The sequence below is a fragment of the Oenanthe melanoleuca genome, chromosome 1A (assembly GCF_029582105.1).
Source record: "Oenanthe melanoleuca isolate GR-GAL-2019-014 chromosome 1A, OMel1.0, whole genome shotgun sequence".
In the NCBI taxonomy this organism is placed as follows: domain Eukaryota; kingdom Metazoa; phylum Chordata; class Aves; order Passeriformes; family Muscicapidae; genus Oenanthe; species Oenanthe melanoleuca.
In genome coordinates this window covers 50,677,907-50,696,561 of record NC_079334.1, presented here as the reverse complement: position 1 = coordinate 50,696,561, position 18,655 = coordinate 50,677,907, and positions in this window count along the sequence as shown.

Here is an 18,655-nt window from a genome sequence, read left to right as displayed (position 1 = left end):
ACAAGAATTAAATGAAATTGGAGAAGAATGTGAATACTGACATCTTAAGTGGATTTCTTAGAAACTCACAGAATTCCTGAGGAATTTAAGAATGCCTGTCATCTACAGCAAACATATAAACTAGGTCAATCAAATGAACCCTCTTGACAGCATGGAAAAAAATGACCTCTCAAGAGAAACTGATTTGTTTGTGTTGTCTAAGAAAGAACTCTGCTCATTCTGAATCACATACCCTCCTTCTAAACTGCTATTTTAATCGTGCACATGTAGTTTTGTACTAGAAGATATGATGACTGGATAAGAAGTTATGCTTATTAATGCTCTCTCTCCCAGACACTGTAGATTTGACATGTTAAAGACTGTAAATAAGTATAACATTTGAATTTCAACCTGAAATCTTTATTATTTTCAGTATGACGGCCTAATGCAGTACAGATACATAACCCATGAACCACAGTTTGCCCACTGCAGTTATTGTGTTTAATACAAGATAAGATTTAGAATTCTTACAGCTTTTGAAGATGATGTAAGAAGTGTTTAGGATTCACAGAAGAAAGAGCAGACAGGAAAAGCTGAAGAAATGTAGTTTCTTTTCACTAAGATTAGCTGTTAAAATACTATGAATGTGTTTCATGCTCATCTCTGATAGAAGTCAATGGCTGCAGGCACTCATGTGAGGTTTTTCTGAGGCCATAAAGAACTACCTCTGAAATTAAGTCAGTGCTTTCTCCACCTTCCATAATAGGGGAGATTAGGCCCAAGATTGCTTGTTTGCACCAGAAAACTTGTTAACTGGCCACAAGTGGAACAAGTAAAGCTGATTGTGTCCTAACATGTACCAGGTGACAGGTCAAATAGAAAAGGTCCCAGTCAGGTCAGACATCCATGACTTGTGGGACGCTTGGGACTGAGTCAAGTGGCAAAAATTAGTCATATGGTGCTGTGTGTGCATATCCCCCCTTGCCTCCAGTGAAGATCTCCTTTTAGACCTGTCATGCTGTCAGTATGACAGAAGAGAACAGAAGAGAATAGAATAGAATCATTTCAGTTGGAAGGCCTGCAATGATTGTTTGGTTCACTGATGCATCTTGGTTGCCTTTGGGAATCTCAGATGGCATGATGTGAGTCTGCTTAATAACAGATTCCTGAGCTAGCATCCAAACAGCACAAGGCACTCCTGAAGTTAAGTAAATAGTTTTAGTATATTAAGCCAGTAAGGTGCCCAAGCCAAAAATGGTTCTTTGGTTGTTCAATGTCAGTTATGTCTGGGAGAAGAGAAGTAATATTTGGAACTTTCAAATGCAACACCTTAACTTTGAAGACAGAAGAATGGATTGAAGAACTTGGTGTTCTGTTACATGCTTATAACTAATGTCTGAATAAAAGGGTTTTTTTCTCAGACAGTTGGGCCTACTTGCAATTTTTGTACTAACTAAATAAAAAAATAATGGCAGCACTTCACAAAATAAGGGGATGGAGAAGGAAAAAAAAAGGGTGGGTGAAGATCCTCCAAGAAAACTGAAGTACAAAGAATGATCATGGCTGGCCTTTGTTCAGAAGAAGAACTTCATTATTTTTTTTACAGAAAATTGGAAACTTATTTTTAAGGCTTTACTTGGGCTAACTTCTTTCCTGTCTTGAAGCATTAGCAGTTATGTACAAACATGGTGATTTCTCAGATTGGAGGAGAGTATTGACAGAAAGCAGAAACATGGAGGGTCCTGAGAATACGGAGGAAATATGTGATGAATTCTGGAATTATGAAACCAGACTTTAAAGTGATATCACCTTTATCCCACTAACCCTAGACTATGTGAGTTCTTAGAACAAGCTCTTTGTGTTGATGTCTTTGTCTGCAAAACTATTCCTGGCATTATAGAATTCTAGAATCATTTAGGTTGGAAAAGACTTTTAAGATAACAGAGTTGACCTGTAGAACTAACACTGCCAAGTCCACTGTGACACTGTCTCCCTAAACGTCACATCTACATGGTATTTAATTATATTCAGGGATTGTGACTCAACCACTTCACTGGGCAGCCTCTTCCTATGCTAGATATCCATTTGGTGCTGAATTTTTTTGTAATATTCAATCTAAACTTCTCCTGGTGCAACTTGAGGCCATTTTCTTTTGTCTATCACTTGTGACTTGGGAAAAGAGATTGACCCCAACCTGGCTTCAGCCTCTTTTCAGGTAGTTGTGGAGAGTGAATAAGGTCTTCCCTGAACCTCATTTTCATCAGGCTGAACAACCCCAGCTCCCTCAGCTCCTTACAGGACTTGTGCTCCAGACTATTCTCCTGTTTTGCTGCTTTTATTCAGATGCATTATAATCTAAATGGCAATGTAACTGAGTGATATCAAGTGTAGGATGTTCTCTAGAGGAAACAAGATATGGATAGATTTTATCTGGTGTCTATACTCCTGGTCCCGACAAGATGAATTAATTTTACTCAGTTTGGTTTCTTTCCCAGTAGATGTATTTATCTAGCCACTTATCTGATATTTAAAACTGTGATGTCCATCACTGTGCAAACATGATTCATAGTATGGATTTTTAATTTTGACTTGATGTTGCTATTTAATTTTTTCTTATGCTTGCTTCTATCTTTTGAAGTCTGACTTCCACCATAAAAGAGCTTCACATGACAGAAGTGCTGAATCAACAGACATTCCTCCCCCATCCCAATCCTGTTAGAAACTGGCAGTTCCTAGTAATAATTTGTTAGAAGTATAGTAATACTTTCCATTTTCCCATTTAACTCCTCACTTTCCTAGATAAAATATTTCCCATTATACTGCATAGAATTTTTAAAACTTGCTGTTTTTTATTCAATTTATATGATTTCTTCCCTCTTTGCTTTTTTTGGATACTAGAATAAGCAAATGTGCTCTACTTACTGTAAAAGAAGGTAGGAAGTGCAAAATGAGAGTCACATCAGCAAGTACAAAATAAGATCATGCTGGCATGACTGGTTTGTGTTTTTTACTTGTCTGCAGGTCAATCTGCTGACTACACAGGGAAAACATGACCCTTAAAATCTATCTGCATGAAACTCAGGTGACTAATTTTCTAAGTAGGAAGCAGATACCGGATCTGTTGAAATCAGTGGGAGGCTGGGTCCAGAAATATCCTCGTGCATCTGGTACTTTAGGATATATTTAGACAACGTAAGTTCTACCTATATCCAAATGTCATGTCAGCAGAGGAATGTTTCAAACTCACCCACATATTATGAGAGCTAGACAAACATCAATTGATATGGAACTTCAGACACAAGAACTTAGAATTTTGGGTCATGTGGAGACCCTGCTACTTCCATGGCAGAGATACCTATAGGGTATTCATTTTAAGGGACTCAATTACCTATCTTCTCATAAAGCAGCAGTCTTTACATCTAATACAGATGATCAGAAGGACATCTATATTACAATTCCGTTAGAGAAAAGTGTGTTTTAGAGTAGAGATGAGCTGAATCTGCAATCCCAGTAAGAAGATTCCAGGAATTAAAAACCTGCAGAGAAATTTCAAATGCTAGTGCTGGGAGATGTGGTAAGGGAAGACATGAAATGCCTGAAACTCAACACAAAATGGCTCAATGCAAATTGAGTCAATTAAGAAAAGGCTTGAAAAAGAAGCTGAAACCAGTAGTTATAAGAGTGCTCCAGGTACCTCTGGAAGGCCTGCATCCTCAAAAAGTAAAGTACACATGTGGAATCTTTGCAGCTTGAGCACAGAAACTAATGCTAAGTATTTTCCAGGTATTTTCCAGCTACCCAAACCCTCATGATGCATTTGTCCTCTTCCTTACAGTTTATTCTGAGGTAAGATTCATAATGACATGGACACAAAAGCAGTACTACAGTACATGGGGATTCTCCCTAAATCAGATCTTTAATTACCTGGTTTATAGGCAAAGCGGGGGGGAAAAAGCATTTGTAGGCAAAATTGTATAAACATATAAAAAAATGGAGAATCTTCACACTTTCTCTGTGAGAGATGAACATTCTGTTTTCAGCTTTGTATGCAGAGTCTGTGGGAAATAAATGATGCATCAGTACTCAAATGTGCCAAGAGAATGCTGATATATTGTGTACGTCATTCTCAATTATCCATGGACTCTTTATCCATGTTGCCAATTAACCATGTCATGGATGTGAGAAAATGGAGGAGCTGGCTCTTTGCACAGCTGGTTGGTTTTGGCTTGGATTACTCAGGTGCACTTGAAGCATTTAATCAGTTTTCCTGTGGTATAGACCCTATACCAATAACTTAAAAAAAGCTGATCTTCTACATGCAGACTTGGTGTGAGTGTTTCTCTTTTTTCTATGATCTTCCATGAAGTGACAATTCTCATCTGGATGGCTTTGGTCAGATTTGAATTCTTAGTTCCTGATCAGAGCTGATACTACTGGACCTAAGGGTGTTTTTTCAAAACCTTACAGCCTCAGATTTTGAGAGCACTTTTCAGAGTGAACTCAGAATCATGACAGTGCTAGGGCAAATGTGATGTGTTTGAGCTGAGAAGCCTCCCTGAGTCAGTAGCACTGGAGAGTGGAGTTCATATGTACCAAAAGAATAGCCTGAGTAGGTCTGGTCCTGGGCAGAGCCACCAGAACACCTCTGTGTAATCTCCCCAGGTTGTACAACCTGGGGTGCCCCCAGACCCTGCTTCTGCGACAGAAAGTTTTTACAAGCTTAATTGGTAACAGAGCTACCAAACAAAGTCCTTATTTAATGGAAAACATTAGAGCCACAGTATAAATTAACATGAGTCATTTCAGCTTCCCTTGAGATAGTCTGCTTGGATCCTCTCATTTTTCACTGCTCTCTGTTTGTTGTTTGTATAAGCCAAATACATTCAATTTTGCTATATCAGCAAAACTGTCAATTCTGTCTGTGTTCTAGTAACCCAGTCAGCCAAAATAAGCTTCTTACTTCTCAGCCTTCTGTCCTCTCTTCAGTTGTGGAATATGGGACAGATTTATTTCCAGGGTCATAGGCTGCCCACTGGCACTGTATGTGAGTCATGCACTTAGCAGCACAGTTGCTACTATACCATGCCTGATGAGTATATTCTCTCTTTCCCTAGCAGGTGGCTGTTTCAGGCTGTCCATTTTCATGCCTACACAGTAGTGCTTTCTCCCTCATTTGAAATCAAAGACCCAGTGACAGCAGGGCTGAGTCTTGAAGTTTATGTTCATTAGAATGGACCCTTTCAGTCCTTCCTCTGTGCTGTAACAGGCTGGTGCCACAGTGTGCTATGAGCAGAGCTGCTGAGGTGAATGCATGGAATATATTATTTGGAGGGAAGAATGAGACAACTGCAAGTTTCTGTAGAGCCGGAGCTATTGCATGGATCTTTTTTTTGGTTTTCAGTCAGCTTCATTTGAGGAAAATTCCATAGAAAAAGGTACTAAATGCGAGCTCAGGAAATGATCCCATGCTCTTTTCCTATTTTGTAGAGAGAATGGAAGCTCCAGTCCTCCATTTTATAAAACAAGATGAAGTTCCCATGAATACTTCCTTCAGAGACAGACTAGAGTTCTACCAGCTGTAGGATAACTACCAAGAGGGTAGCTTGTTCTGGAGGCCAGCTCTTCCTCACTGATTCCTTCCTCTGTCCCCTCCCTCAGCAAGGATAAACATGCTCACAGGAAAATTGATCAGGACTAGTCTGCCTGGACCTGGACCCTTCAGGGAATTTTTATGGCAGCAATTAACTTCTTCTCTGCAATCAATCAAACATCTTCCATCCATAGCTGGAAGATATTACTTTTGATTGCAGAGTCATTTAGCCAGTTCATGTGACTGAAATTATTGATGGCTGACAAAGGAAAAAAAGGATTAGTGTGACCACATAGGCAACTTCACAACCATAATGATTCAACAGAGAATGTGGGCCAAGGCACCACACATTTGTGCTTACATTATTCAGCTCAAATCTCCAAAATCTTGTCTCTTGACACAGATTTCCTACATAGAAGGAGAGCTGATTAATGCATAAAAGTTGAGGACTTCAGACAAAATACAGTGTTTCAACAGGTTACTGTGCTGAGGTGAGCTGTGGTAACTGTGTGAATGCAGCTGAAGCTGTATGACTTCACATAACACTTTGGCAATGTAGGCTGACAGTGTCTGTGCCAGATGGGCAGAGCTTGTTAGGCCACAGAAACTTGATCAGGAGTAACTTGGTGTAATTATTACTAAGTTTTCAGTTGAAATTATGGCTCAGATTCCTTCTATTTTTAAAATAAAAATGTGAAAATGTACTGGTATGCAACACCTGACATAAGGAAGAAAAGGCAGAAAGGACAGGTTGTCTTCTCTGAACTGAGCTGGTCTAAAGTTCAAGTCTGAGGAGCTATTTGTGTGGCACAGATGCTTTCAGGACTGACTGTTTTCATCAAAAACTGTTGGAGGTTTGGAGGGTTATAAATAGCACCTACTTCATTAGCCCAGACCTCAAAGACTTCAAGCACAGGTGCAGGGATTTCTACAGGGATGAGAGAGGAAAGATGACTCTCAGTGGAACTGCTGTGTCCTTGAGAGTGAAAAATCACAGGTCTTTCCTTTTTTTGCTGCTGAATAGAATAAAACACTTAAACTGACATAGGCTACAGAGAAATAATTAAAATAGATCAAATGTTGATTCTAGCATTACATCCTTGGATTACATTAATTTTGAAACTATTTGAATAGAAGCTACTGTTAAATTGACAACATCTTGTGAAAATATGTGATCACTGGCTCCCATAAACAGTGAGAAAAATGGATTAATGGAAAGTATGGTAACTGATCAGAATGTTAATAATCTCCATGCCTTGTACATTAGACCACAAGACAGTTAAAAAAAAAATTATCTCTTTCATGAACATCTGTTACCAGTCAAGCAAATGCTAACAGCAGTATGCAGCCTTTCTTTCATCCTGTGCAGAGGTTCATCATTACACATCTCCAAGTTCAAAATGAAGGTCAGACTGGATAGGTGAGAAACATAGGAGTTCTACAGAACATACTCCAAAAAACCTCCAAGGTTATAGCTCTGAGCTCTCATCCTGAGTATCATTCTGATCCACAGCTTGCAGAGATGTCATCTTTGTAGTACAAGCAGGAAGAGACAGCATAGCAACGAAAACATAACAGTGTCTGAGCAATGGTTTTAATGAAGAAGAGGCCAGTAATAAGACTTCAGCTATTGGCAACAGAAGAGGAAAATAGTACTGTAAGGAGCTTCTTAGCTTTGAGAATTTGAACTTTCTTTTTTTCTGTCTGAACTGAAACTTTCAAACATCTATTGAAGCCTATCAGTATCTCATAAGTTATTAAAAATAAGTCAGTCATTGAAACCTATAATAAATTAAATGTTTTGACTAAGATTTGAAGACTGGGACCTATGCAAAAATAGGTCAAGATTCTTATAGTGCTAAATAGGCTGAGATTTTTACAGCACTAAGGTGTAACTTAGTATTTGCACAGCTGTATCTAGGTGCCTTAAAAATTGTGACAAAAGGGTTGTGCTATTTTTGTGATGATACAGTTTTTTCCTCTATTTATGTTCAGAAAGCTAAGCAAAAGGAATCTCCTTAACACATAGATCTGCAATTAGGATTGAGTTATTAGAATTCTTCATATCAAAACTCTCAGCCTTAGATCTATTATCAATAAAGCCCACTTCCCTATATAGTCATGTTCTTAATATCTAGAAACATCAGATAAATAAACCTGTCTAAAGATATAAAAAAAGCTCAAAATTCTGGGAGTGATGCTGGTAGACTGCATATGAGAATTAAAATAAATCTTAAAGGTATTGTGTGAAACAACTAACTGGACTTGGCAGAAGGGAAACCACATTGCAGTGATGAATGACAAAGCAAGTGAGTATTCCAGCTGAATCACTTAGTTTATGGTGACAGTGCAATAAACTTAGTTTAAAATATTTTGTTCATTTATTTTTGCTTTTTACTCCTTTGGGATTTCCATTATAAGGATCAGAATACTTCAACACTTTGAAAATTCACTAACTTATAAGAATTGGAAAGCTGAAGGGTCAGTTCTGTAAATTTCATTAGAATCCACTTAAAACTGAGTTTGCTTTTTTTTTTTTTTTTTTTTTTTTTTGGTCAGGGAGAAAAAAAAGAAGAAAGGGGAAAGGAATTTGAGAGGTTACTTTCAGGCATTTTGGATAGTTGCATAATGTAATGAAATTCAAATGCTATGTAAAACCAAGTATGATTTATTTTGTCCCTTGTTAATCTTCTGAAAGTTAGGTCATCAACACACATATATGCACATATATATACTGCCCAATACAAGTCCCATTTGTAGCTCTATTTATAGCTCTGTTTCTAGGATCTACAGCAACTTGGTAGAATTTCTATGTGAGCTTGTCATTCTACAACACAATTGATCAGTACTGTACAAAGTAATCAAAGTCGCAAAATTTATTTGGTGACCTTAAATTTTTTCTATTGATTCTTCTGGAATTACTTCCTGTTATGTCTTAGGTTCTTAGCCCTCTCTATGCTAACAAATCAGAGGCCTCAGCTGATTAGCTGGGCATCTCAGTTCATTTCCTCCCAATCACAAAGTTCTTCCCATTTATAGCAGAGGAATTTTGTTATCGCTCTGTAGCTGCAGCATTTTGAAACATCAACTGCTGTTCAATTACTGTTTTAAAAATGTCTTCAAGCTTGTCTGATACTGCATGAAAGCAGGATACTTTTCTGTGTGGCAGAGGCTTCCCAATTTTGCATCACTAATCAAGTTCTAAGAAAAAAGCTCCTACATATTTCTTTCCTTGAACTTCCATAAGAAATTATCCCTTTCATTTCCGAACTACTGTCATTAATGAAAACTGACAATACTTCATGTAGTTTTCATAGTTTTCTAAGAAACTGAGATGGTCATGGCTAAAAGATTTCTTTTTTTTCTTGTAATTTGCCAAGAATTATTCTGCCTCATTCTCACTTTACACTAAATATCCCGGGTTTCAAGACATCATTTTACTCTAATACTCTCCTCTCTGTCACCACAGTTCTGCATTCCTTGTGGACCCTTCTTCCTTCTGATCTTTTCCATAGCACTTGCTGTCTTACATTATCCCTCTGCTTCCTGATCTTGCCATGCTTTTTTTTTTTTTTTGTATGGACTTGAGAACTTCAGTAACTACCATGAAATTTTAAATTACTGGATGTATTCTTCAACCAAGAGACCCACCTAATGGGATACTTGTGTCACTTGCTCCAGCATGAAAGATAATTTATTCATTCTTCTGGCTTTACTAGAAGTCTCTATAACCATACAGTTTCACCTAATTTATATTCTTGCTAAATGCATCCTGACAAGCAACACAGCTTCTGCTCGATCTGCTCAAATGACAAATCTTAGCCAGGACTCTTGAGTAATGAAAACCTGCATCTTCACTGTGATTTTAAGAGGCTTCAGTTCTTTATTGTCTTCTGTCTGAGAGTCATGTTTCCTTCTCCTCCTCAACATCTTGAAAATCATTTATATTTCCCTTGGCCTCTCAGTTCTGGCCCTTTTTGTTTTAGTGAAAAGAGTTTTCCTTTTTTCATTGCCATCTTGAGTTTTCTATTCATTTTCTAATTGAACAACTGTGTGTCTCAAACTCTCTTGCTCTTGCCTCATCTCCCCCTGTCCCCATGGTCTTATGTTACCTCTTTCTCTTATTTCTGTACTTCAGATTTTGCTAAATACAGGTTTGAAAATCTGAAGTTGTTTGTGCTTCTGGGATTCTCCCTACAGTCAAACTCCCCAGTGTGTTGATCACTGCCTACATTGCAGCACTTAGAAATTCTCTCCCTAAGTCCTTTTTGTTGACAATTCTTGAATTAACAGACCCTGTAAGGTTCCACTAATGGACAAGTAGATGCTAAAACCTCCACATACAGTAATCTTGATGGTCTCAGCAAAACTTCAAATTGTTGTGGCTAAATGCTTAGCCACCATTACTGTCTTTTCCTACAAGTTCATGCTTTAAAGAAATAAAAAAACTTCTTCTGGCTTAGCCTTAATGCTTCTGTCTTCGTGCCTGTATAAGCTTTTGTCTGGGTCAATGCTGTCAGCTCATGGAAACTCAGCAGTCAGCTATTTTTCATCTGTAATCACTCAAAAGCAGGAAGATCTCTTAACACCATTTGTTGCAATGTCTTAATTCTTACCCACGAAAGAAAGTTGTGATTTGAGAAGCTGGGTATATTAAAAAAAAAAAAAAAACAACAAAAAAACGCTCTGAAAAATGAAAAAACCAGAAAACAGAGCTTTAAGCATATTACCTGAGAGGGACAAAAGCCAGCAAGTGAATAAAAACCAAAAAAGTCTAAAATATTCCACTAACTCAATCATAACATTTCTAAAACTGTCTAACAGTGAATAATCTTTCATAAATCAGTGAGAACATTAGAGTGTGTTTTTTGGCACAAGTTTTTTTGTATATTTTTTTTTTTTTTTTTAAAGCTAGTAAATTTAAAGTTCCAGTTCCCATACAATTTTTTTTGCTGGTAGATCAGTAAGTTTTTAGGTGGAAACTGAAGCTTTGGTTGGATTATAATGGCTGCTGTTTGCCTTAGGTCAGCAAACATGCAGATATGCTTTTGTAAATGTGAAAATACTTCACATACCAATGCTACTAACCTATTGCTGAATTCCAGAGATTTTATTACTGTATCATTTTTCAGCTATGATATATACCAAAAGAGCTCTGGGTGTTCTCCTACAGAGCAACTACATGGATTATTTTCATTATTCTAATTCCTAATGCCCCAACTCCCTAATCCTCTCTTTTGTAGTGTCTCCACAACCTGCATCTCCTTTGGCAAGAGAGGAAACATATATTTACTTCAGAATTAATTTTTTTTCAGAGCAGAACCCTTCTTTGCTTGTCTCAGGACTCTCCTCCCATCTACCTGTCTCCTATTTTCCACTTATATGGGAGATCATTAATTATCTTCAGTTACCTTAAACATTGTGTATGGATATCCTATCTTAGAACACAGGGGAATTTTTGGTTTTATCCAAACTGAAAAGCAAGAGGACAGACAAATTCCCTCATCTATACAGAGCCCTCCTGAAATGTTCTGGCACGTTTTCAACTTATTGTCTTTAGCTAAACGCAAAATGACCTTAAATGATATTGGTAGTTGTCATCTTTATCAACTTGTTGACTTTTTGCTTATAGGAATAGAAGTATTCCTTCCTCCTTCCTCCCAAGAGTTTTGCTTTTTACAGCTCAAGACAAATACAAGCTTAGGATTGTGAAATCCCTCACAGGAGTAATATGACTGCATCAAATACCATGTAGGAAGGTGAATAACAAAACCAAATTAATGGATTCAACCATTTCAAAGGGCACTTTCAGATTGACCTCAGGAAGGGATGGTAACATATTGTTTTGTCAGGGAAACTACCAGAAGTCATAGTAGGCCAAGAGATAAATCTTAAACTGGGTGCAATCTGGGAGTCCATTACTTAAATGAAATGACACCAGTGTATGTAACTGGAAGAATCAGTCTATTAGAGTCTCTTTCAAATAGTAACTTAATAGAACTGTAGATATTATGTGGAAAGAGGACAGGAGGTATCAAAGACATATTATCTGATTTATTTCATTAATTGCTCCTTTTGGTTTGTTTTGCTTTGGGGTTTTGTTTGTTTGTTTGTTTTAATTTAGTTTTGTTTTGCTTGTTTTTGTTAGGGTTTTTTTTTTGCATGTGGTAGAGTCTCAGCAAAACAAGTTAGAGGATTAGAGGATTCATATTTTCATATATTGCTGTTTTCAGAGTCTGTAAATTGTGTGTCCAGCAAGAAATAAGAGGGATTGAAGGACAGAATGACCAGCATTTGCAACCAAGACATGCTACAAAAAGATGCTGCAGGTTTTAACTTTCTTTACACATGACGAGGTGACTGTTGTCCAGTCATGGCAACTGGAAAAGGATGCAATGGTTCATTTGACTCTAAGATCAAATGTTCATGCTGGGTTTACTGCATTCCTGTTAAATGCCCTCAGGCACATGGAGTAATTGTTGGGTTTGTCCTGTGCAGGATGGGGAGTTTGATAATCCTTGTGATTCCTTCCAACCAAGGATTTTCTATGATTCTATGCTGAAACTAGCCATATGGCTAGGAAATGGATTTTAGAGGTATAACATTCCTTTGGGTATTCTATGGCTCTGAAAAAGCTCAAGGAATAGGTACTGTTGCAAACCAAAACATGGGAGAGCTGCAGAGGGACTTCTTTCTTCAGAGAACATCCATGAAGCCGTGCTCAGCACGTACTACGGCCTTTAACTGGGGTACAGGTCCCTGTAATGAGTAAGTGTTACAAGAATCCAGTCTTACATCATTGATACCAGAAGGTAAAATTCAGCTAGACTGACTACAGCTCAGAAAGCAAAGGCCAGATTCAGTCTGCAAAAAGTCAGAGGGGTTACTGTCATCAAAATGAATAGATATTCAGAGAAAGTGCCATTTAAAAAGCTGGTCTCATGCTCTGTATGATGGAGTTTCTGTGGCAGAGTATGCATATTTATTTCAGGTACTTTTACACATGAACTGTTGATGCTCAGTTTTTTTCTGCACAACTACTTGGAAATGTCCCATGCTGTTTCATAAAACCCAGATGGTAACCAGATGGCTACATGTGACTCTTTGGAAATGCTGCTACAGACAGGGACTAAGAAACTGAAGTAAATCTTAAAAATACCTCCTTCTCTTTTCCATGATCCATTAATAGGGAGAGAAGATTACAATACTGTATCCCCTCTGGTAAATAATGTCAGATGTTGTGCACTTGCAGATAATTTTCCCATTTTAGGAAAAGCAAAAAAAAAAGACTGACCCAGAGTCAAAGCATTTTCCAATATTGTCTAGTTTACTTACTTCATCTATCTTACATTGCCAAACTTGGGACAGTTTTAAAGTTGAAATTACTATGAAAATCCATAAAGATTACACTATCTTCAAGAATTCAGTAGCTAGTTCCTTTCTGAGAGCTCTCTGAGACCAATTTAGCAGCCACCCCTCTGTTTCCTAAAGGGAGAGGTACACTCTCACATCACTAACAGATGATATACAGCCTGTTCCCTTCTCCAAATCACCATACTCTTTTCTAAACATAACAGAAAACTCTTATTATACAGATTTAGCATAACCTGTAACATCTCCCTCTCTCACACATTGTTCTAGTTTACTGTCTGTGAAAATAGCTGATGTGAAGATTTAAAGATACAAACAAGACCTAGAGTATTTAAGCATTGTTAGTCAATATTGCTACAATGTCATGAAGAGTTAACACATCCCATTCTCTACCTTCATGGAAGTACTATGCTTTTGCATTAATTTCTTTGGAAAATTCTTCATAGAGATTAATTTGGTTCCAGATGGATTGTGTCTGCTCACTCTATTAATATTTCCTAATGTTGGTCAGTGATTTACTGTAAAATTTCTGGTTTACTTCAATTTTACCCCTTCTATTTTACCCTAGTGAAATAATCTCTTCTGTGTGATAAAACACAGTGACATCTCTTCACAATGATGTATATTCTCAATGCATCTGAGTTCATGGTACCAAAGCTTCTTGGCATCAAACTCTATATAATCTATGAGTAATAAATTATGTAATTTTCATCTCTATAGGCAAAGTACACACTATGTTGGTTTGTAGCTAAGCACATTAGATATTTATGGGTCGAAACCATTGGATAATGCATATGCATTGATAGGAAAATGCACATGCATAACTGATAAGACAGAGAAGCAAAGGGATAGAAGGGATACATCTGTGGTGGGGAATACATTTGAATGCAGGAAAATATTACCACTCAAAATAAGAACAAAGACGTTCTTTTAAAATATCATCGATGCCATTTTGATAGGAGAAACCACTCATCACAATTACATTCATTGCAGCTGAAAGATTTGGTAGGAATTCACCACAATCTAGTTTATTCTAATATTTTTCTGATTTGGTATTTTTAACTGTTAATGAACTTCTGTCAGTAGGTTCATTATTTCTCTGTTATTCTATTTTTAATAACACAAATGTTAATGATTTTTTCCCTCTTCCTGGTTATTTACTCTCTGGGTGTTCTTCATTACCCACTGTTCTGTGCTTCAAACTGTTCAGTCTTATTGAACTGAATGCAATAAAATGAGTAGAGAAGAGCCAGTGGTGCTCTGGAAAATCCCCACTCAAGCTTTTTTTTTATGTTTCCGTGCTGCCATCTTGAGTACAAGTACTAAAACCACACTTACCATGTGCCCAGTCAACCAGGCCTTTGCTTTCTTCCTTTAATGCATCTTCTTGCATGCTTGAATGTGGGTTTCAAATACTGCCAAATTGAATCAACTGTGCACTTTATACAAAGGGATCTAAGTGAGTAAAGGTAGCCAGGTCATCTGTGATGATTGTTTAATACTACCAAAACATCATGTTGAACAAACAAAAAACAGTACCAGATGTTAACATTAAGTTGTTTATTTGCCATGTTTATTTTTACTAAAACCCAGGAAATATAACATTTAAGCATTATTTGTTTTCTTTTCCATCATGAAGATATTTTTGTAGGTTTCTGAACTCCAGGAATGTGATGAGAGAATACTGGTTGATAAGTACTGAACATTAATTCCCCCTTATTTTCATATTCTCATATTTTGCATAACACTCTGTTCTGGTCTTTTTCTGTCTGTTTCTTCAAGAATTAAGGATTAACCCCACAATATCTAGCTTCCATTGTCCAAATTGGTTCATGATTTTGAGACTAACATGACCTGATTCTCAGGAAGATTTTAGCCACTTGCTCTGTCTTCATCCTGCCTTCAGGACAGACAGACTGCTGCCTGAGGAGGCTGAGATGGTGGCTTAGTTAATTACTGCTTATCATTTGAATCTTGCTGCTCATAAGGGCCCATTGAAATGGTTGATCTGTGTTTACAAGGGCTCTTTCAGTGTAGCATGATAATGACAATTCATTGATAGATGTATATAAGCATAAAGGCTTACAGTTCTTATTTCTCAAAGCCCTAGCTGATGGTGTATCACCTGACATACATGAATCAAAACCTTCAGAGATTTCCAGCTATAAAATGGAAATAAGGCCTATATTCTCTATGTTTATAGTGATTTAATAAAGCTTTTTGCCCTTCAAGGAGCAGTATTCATAAACAGATAATCCCTTTCAGGAAAAAAAAAAGACCCAAATAACTTAGCTATATTAAAGGAAAGGCTTGTTTACAAGGAAAAGCCATATTTTAGGACTGAAAAGATTAGAAAATTTCACCTGGCAAGTTCCCCAGTTTTTCCAATTAAATATAATGAAAGCTTTTAGAGAATGATTGCTATTTTTGTGGTCATTCTGACTTTGTAATAGACAATAGATGAACAGATATATTTTCTTAATCAGTCTTTCTTTGCTTAAGTGACACATAGAACTCAAATTATATTTCTGTCTGCCTATTTTACTTCTGATTTTGCTTGAGGCAGACAAAAAATTATGATTTGACTTTACTTGTATAATCAGACAATCAATACTTGGCTGAGTGGGCAGAAGAGACAGATAGAATGTATCATTATATCCTTATCCTTATATATCCTTATCACCAAAAAGAAAAGAAGAATAAAAAAATAATTTGGTTGCAGGTACATTAGGGACCATTGAAAAATCTTCCTGAAAGAAGACAACAGGCATTGTCCTAAAGGTGTCAGGTTCACAGTGATGGGTCAGATTCCCTTGCAGTCCAGGGAGGACCACAGGGAAGCAGAGATCCACCTGCAGCCCCTGGAGGAGCCCACACCAGAGCAGGTGGATGCCCACAGGAGTCTGTGACACCAAAAAAAAGCCTGTGATGGAGCAGGCTCCTGTCAAGATCTCTGGACCAATGGACAGAGGAGCCCACAGTGGAGCAGGTTTGCCAGCAGGATCTGTGATCCCATGGATCTCATGCTGGAGCAGTCTGCTCCTGAAGGACTGCACCTTGTGGAAGGGACCCACACTGGAGCAGCTCAGGAAGATCAGCAGCCCGTGGGAAGGACTCACATTGGAGATCATGGAGGTCTGTGTCCCCCTGGAGGAGGAAAAGAGGGTGAAGCATCCCCTCCAGAGGAGGAAGGAGCAGCAGAGACAAAATGTGATGAGCTGAACACAGCTCACATTCGCTTGTCCCCCTGTGCTGCTGCTGGGGAGGACATAAACAACTCAGGAATAAAATCAAACCTGGGAAGAAGGGAGGGGTAGACAGAAAGTGTTTTGGTTTTATTTCTTATTTTCCTATTCTGAATTGAGTGGTGATAAATTGATTTTCTCCAAGTCTGTTTTACTCATTACAGTAATGAAAATTACACTGATGAGTGATCTATTCCTGTTCTAACCTCAACCCATAAACCTTTTCTACATTTTCTGTCCCCATCTAGCTGAGGAGACAAATGACAGAGCATCTTTGATGGACACCTGGCAACCAGCAAGGGTCAACACTTAGCAATGAGGAACTTTAGAATGAAGGGAGGAGGTGCAATTCAAGAAGAAGATTAGAGATGTACATTTAAGCAATCTATGTATCTATTTTCAGCGTGTGCTGCAAATTCAAACCAAAACATTAAGGCCAAATTAGTGGAACATCAGGAGGAGTGTGTCACTGCACTGAAAATGGTGGCAATTTCCCCTCTGCTGAGAGTTGGTGAGAAACAGAATCCAGCTAATCCCCAATAAAACTGCCAGGCTATGAAGGATCAAGTTCTAGACTTCTACTCACATATGTGGACTCTTAAGTGGCACAACAAAGCTGCTATGTAGATTCTTTCATAGTATTTTTCCCCTGTGGAAAAACAGAGGCTAGGAGGTTTTGGAAAGGGGAGAGACAGTACACATGCTGTCTGAAATGTTCTGAATTAATTTGCTCAGTACTATACATTTCCAAGAGTAAAAAAAGCAGTAGCATAGGTTACCAAGCAAAAACAAAAACAGAGCTAACAAAACCCAAACACTAAGCAGTATCCAAATCCTCTTCATACAGAGGGAGAAATGGAATAATTCTCTACAGGGTACCAGTGAATAGGCCTCCATAGGAAAAAAAATAGACAAATATTAAAGCTGTAAGTCTCTGCAGGACACCATGGAAAGGTCAGTAGTGAAAATGTAGGTTGCCATGCCTTGAGACTGCATTATCTGCTCTTTATTTATATGCTCTCAACTTTCATTTTTGATGTGGAAAATTGATATAGATAATGGGGAAATGAGAAAGAACAATAATTTCAAAAGCACCTGTCTAATTAGACTATGTGCAACCCAAATATTATGTTTTATACAAAACTAGTTTAATTACAAGTGGTAATCTTGCTTTATGAATATGTGAAATAAACTTGTTGGTGTTTCTGATTGAAGAACCATATTTGTGGAATCTGTCATAGGAAAGGAGCTGTTAAACATGAATGCTTTCCTAAGGTAAAGTCTCACCTGACATTCAAGGGACATTTGATTCCTGGAAAGCTCGGTAACATTACTAGCTCGGTAACACAATTCCCGTTTGGGAAGGGGTGCAGGGCTGTGCTGGGGAGCAGGGACACTTGATGGTGCTGTTGTACAGCAAGAAGTGCAGCCCTCGCTGCAGCCAGAGCATCCTCTGAGCCACAGAGCCCCGGGGCTGCCGTCTGGGCAATACATTGACAAGCCGTGAGCGACAGACCCCTCCCAACTAGCCACAGTTTAGCCTTGGTTTGAAGTCATTTAAACAAATCCACTACTGTGAAAGCAATCCCAGGCAGCTGGACATGGCTTTAAATTAGGGCACCCTGGGTATCATAGTGCACTGGTAATGGATGTCCAAAAATGTGCAGCTCCTGGGAGCAGCAGGTCCTGTAAAATCTCACTGGAAATTGCTTCATCTCTGTGTCTACTCTGCCAGACCACAAGATGCATAATTTTTCTAAGTCATCACTGCCCTCCTATGTTTTTTTCATATTGGATGCTAAAAAAGATGAGCAAAGGTTTAAAGCAGAACACACAGCCAGCTTCAATGTTCTGGAAAATGTCTATTAGATATTCTTGTATTGCAATCCCAGTCTGCACATGCACAGAGGTCAGACACAGGTGTCTGAATGGTTTTGGATACCTTGTCTTCCACTGAACCTATCTCCATTTCCTCACAAGTCATCATTAACAGGTAGATGATTGTGAGCAAAAAGGTACCTGGTTTACTTCACCAGCTGTTCAGCATGTTCCTCCTAACCAGAGCTCTAGATCTGAGCAGGTCTGAATACCCCTTCTGCATTTAAATAACTAATTGATAGTAAGTCCTGGACCACAGTTGCCAGACTAAAGCTTAATCCAGATAAAAGTGAAGATAATGTGAGAATGTGAAAAGAAAATGGAAAATCTGGAAGGAATTTCTATGATTTCATGATACAGAGGTACATTATTTTGTTTGAAGTCCAGGTAGCTGCTTGGTCATTCTTAGAGGGCCTTAGATGACAAAAGTCCCACTAAAGACCTCTTTCTAACTTTGTGGCTACTTCTGGAGTAAATTATGTTCCATAATTTGCTATGATTAATGCAAACCCAAAAAATTCTGTGGGCTGCTTAGTCATAAATTCTGTGATTTGCTAAACTGGAGCCTTTGTTTGAGGGCATATTTAAATTA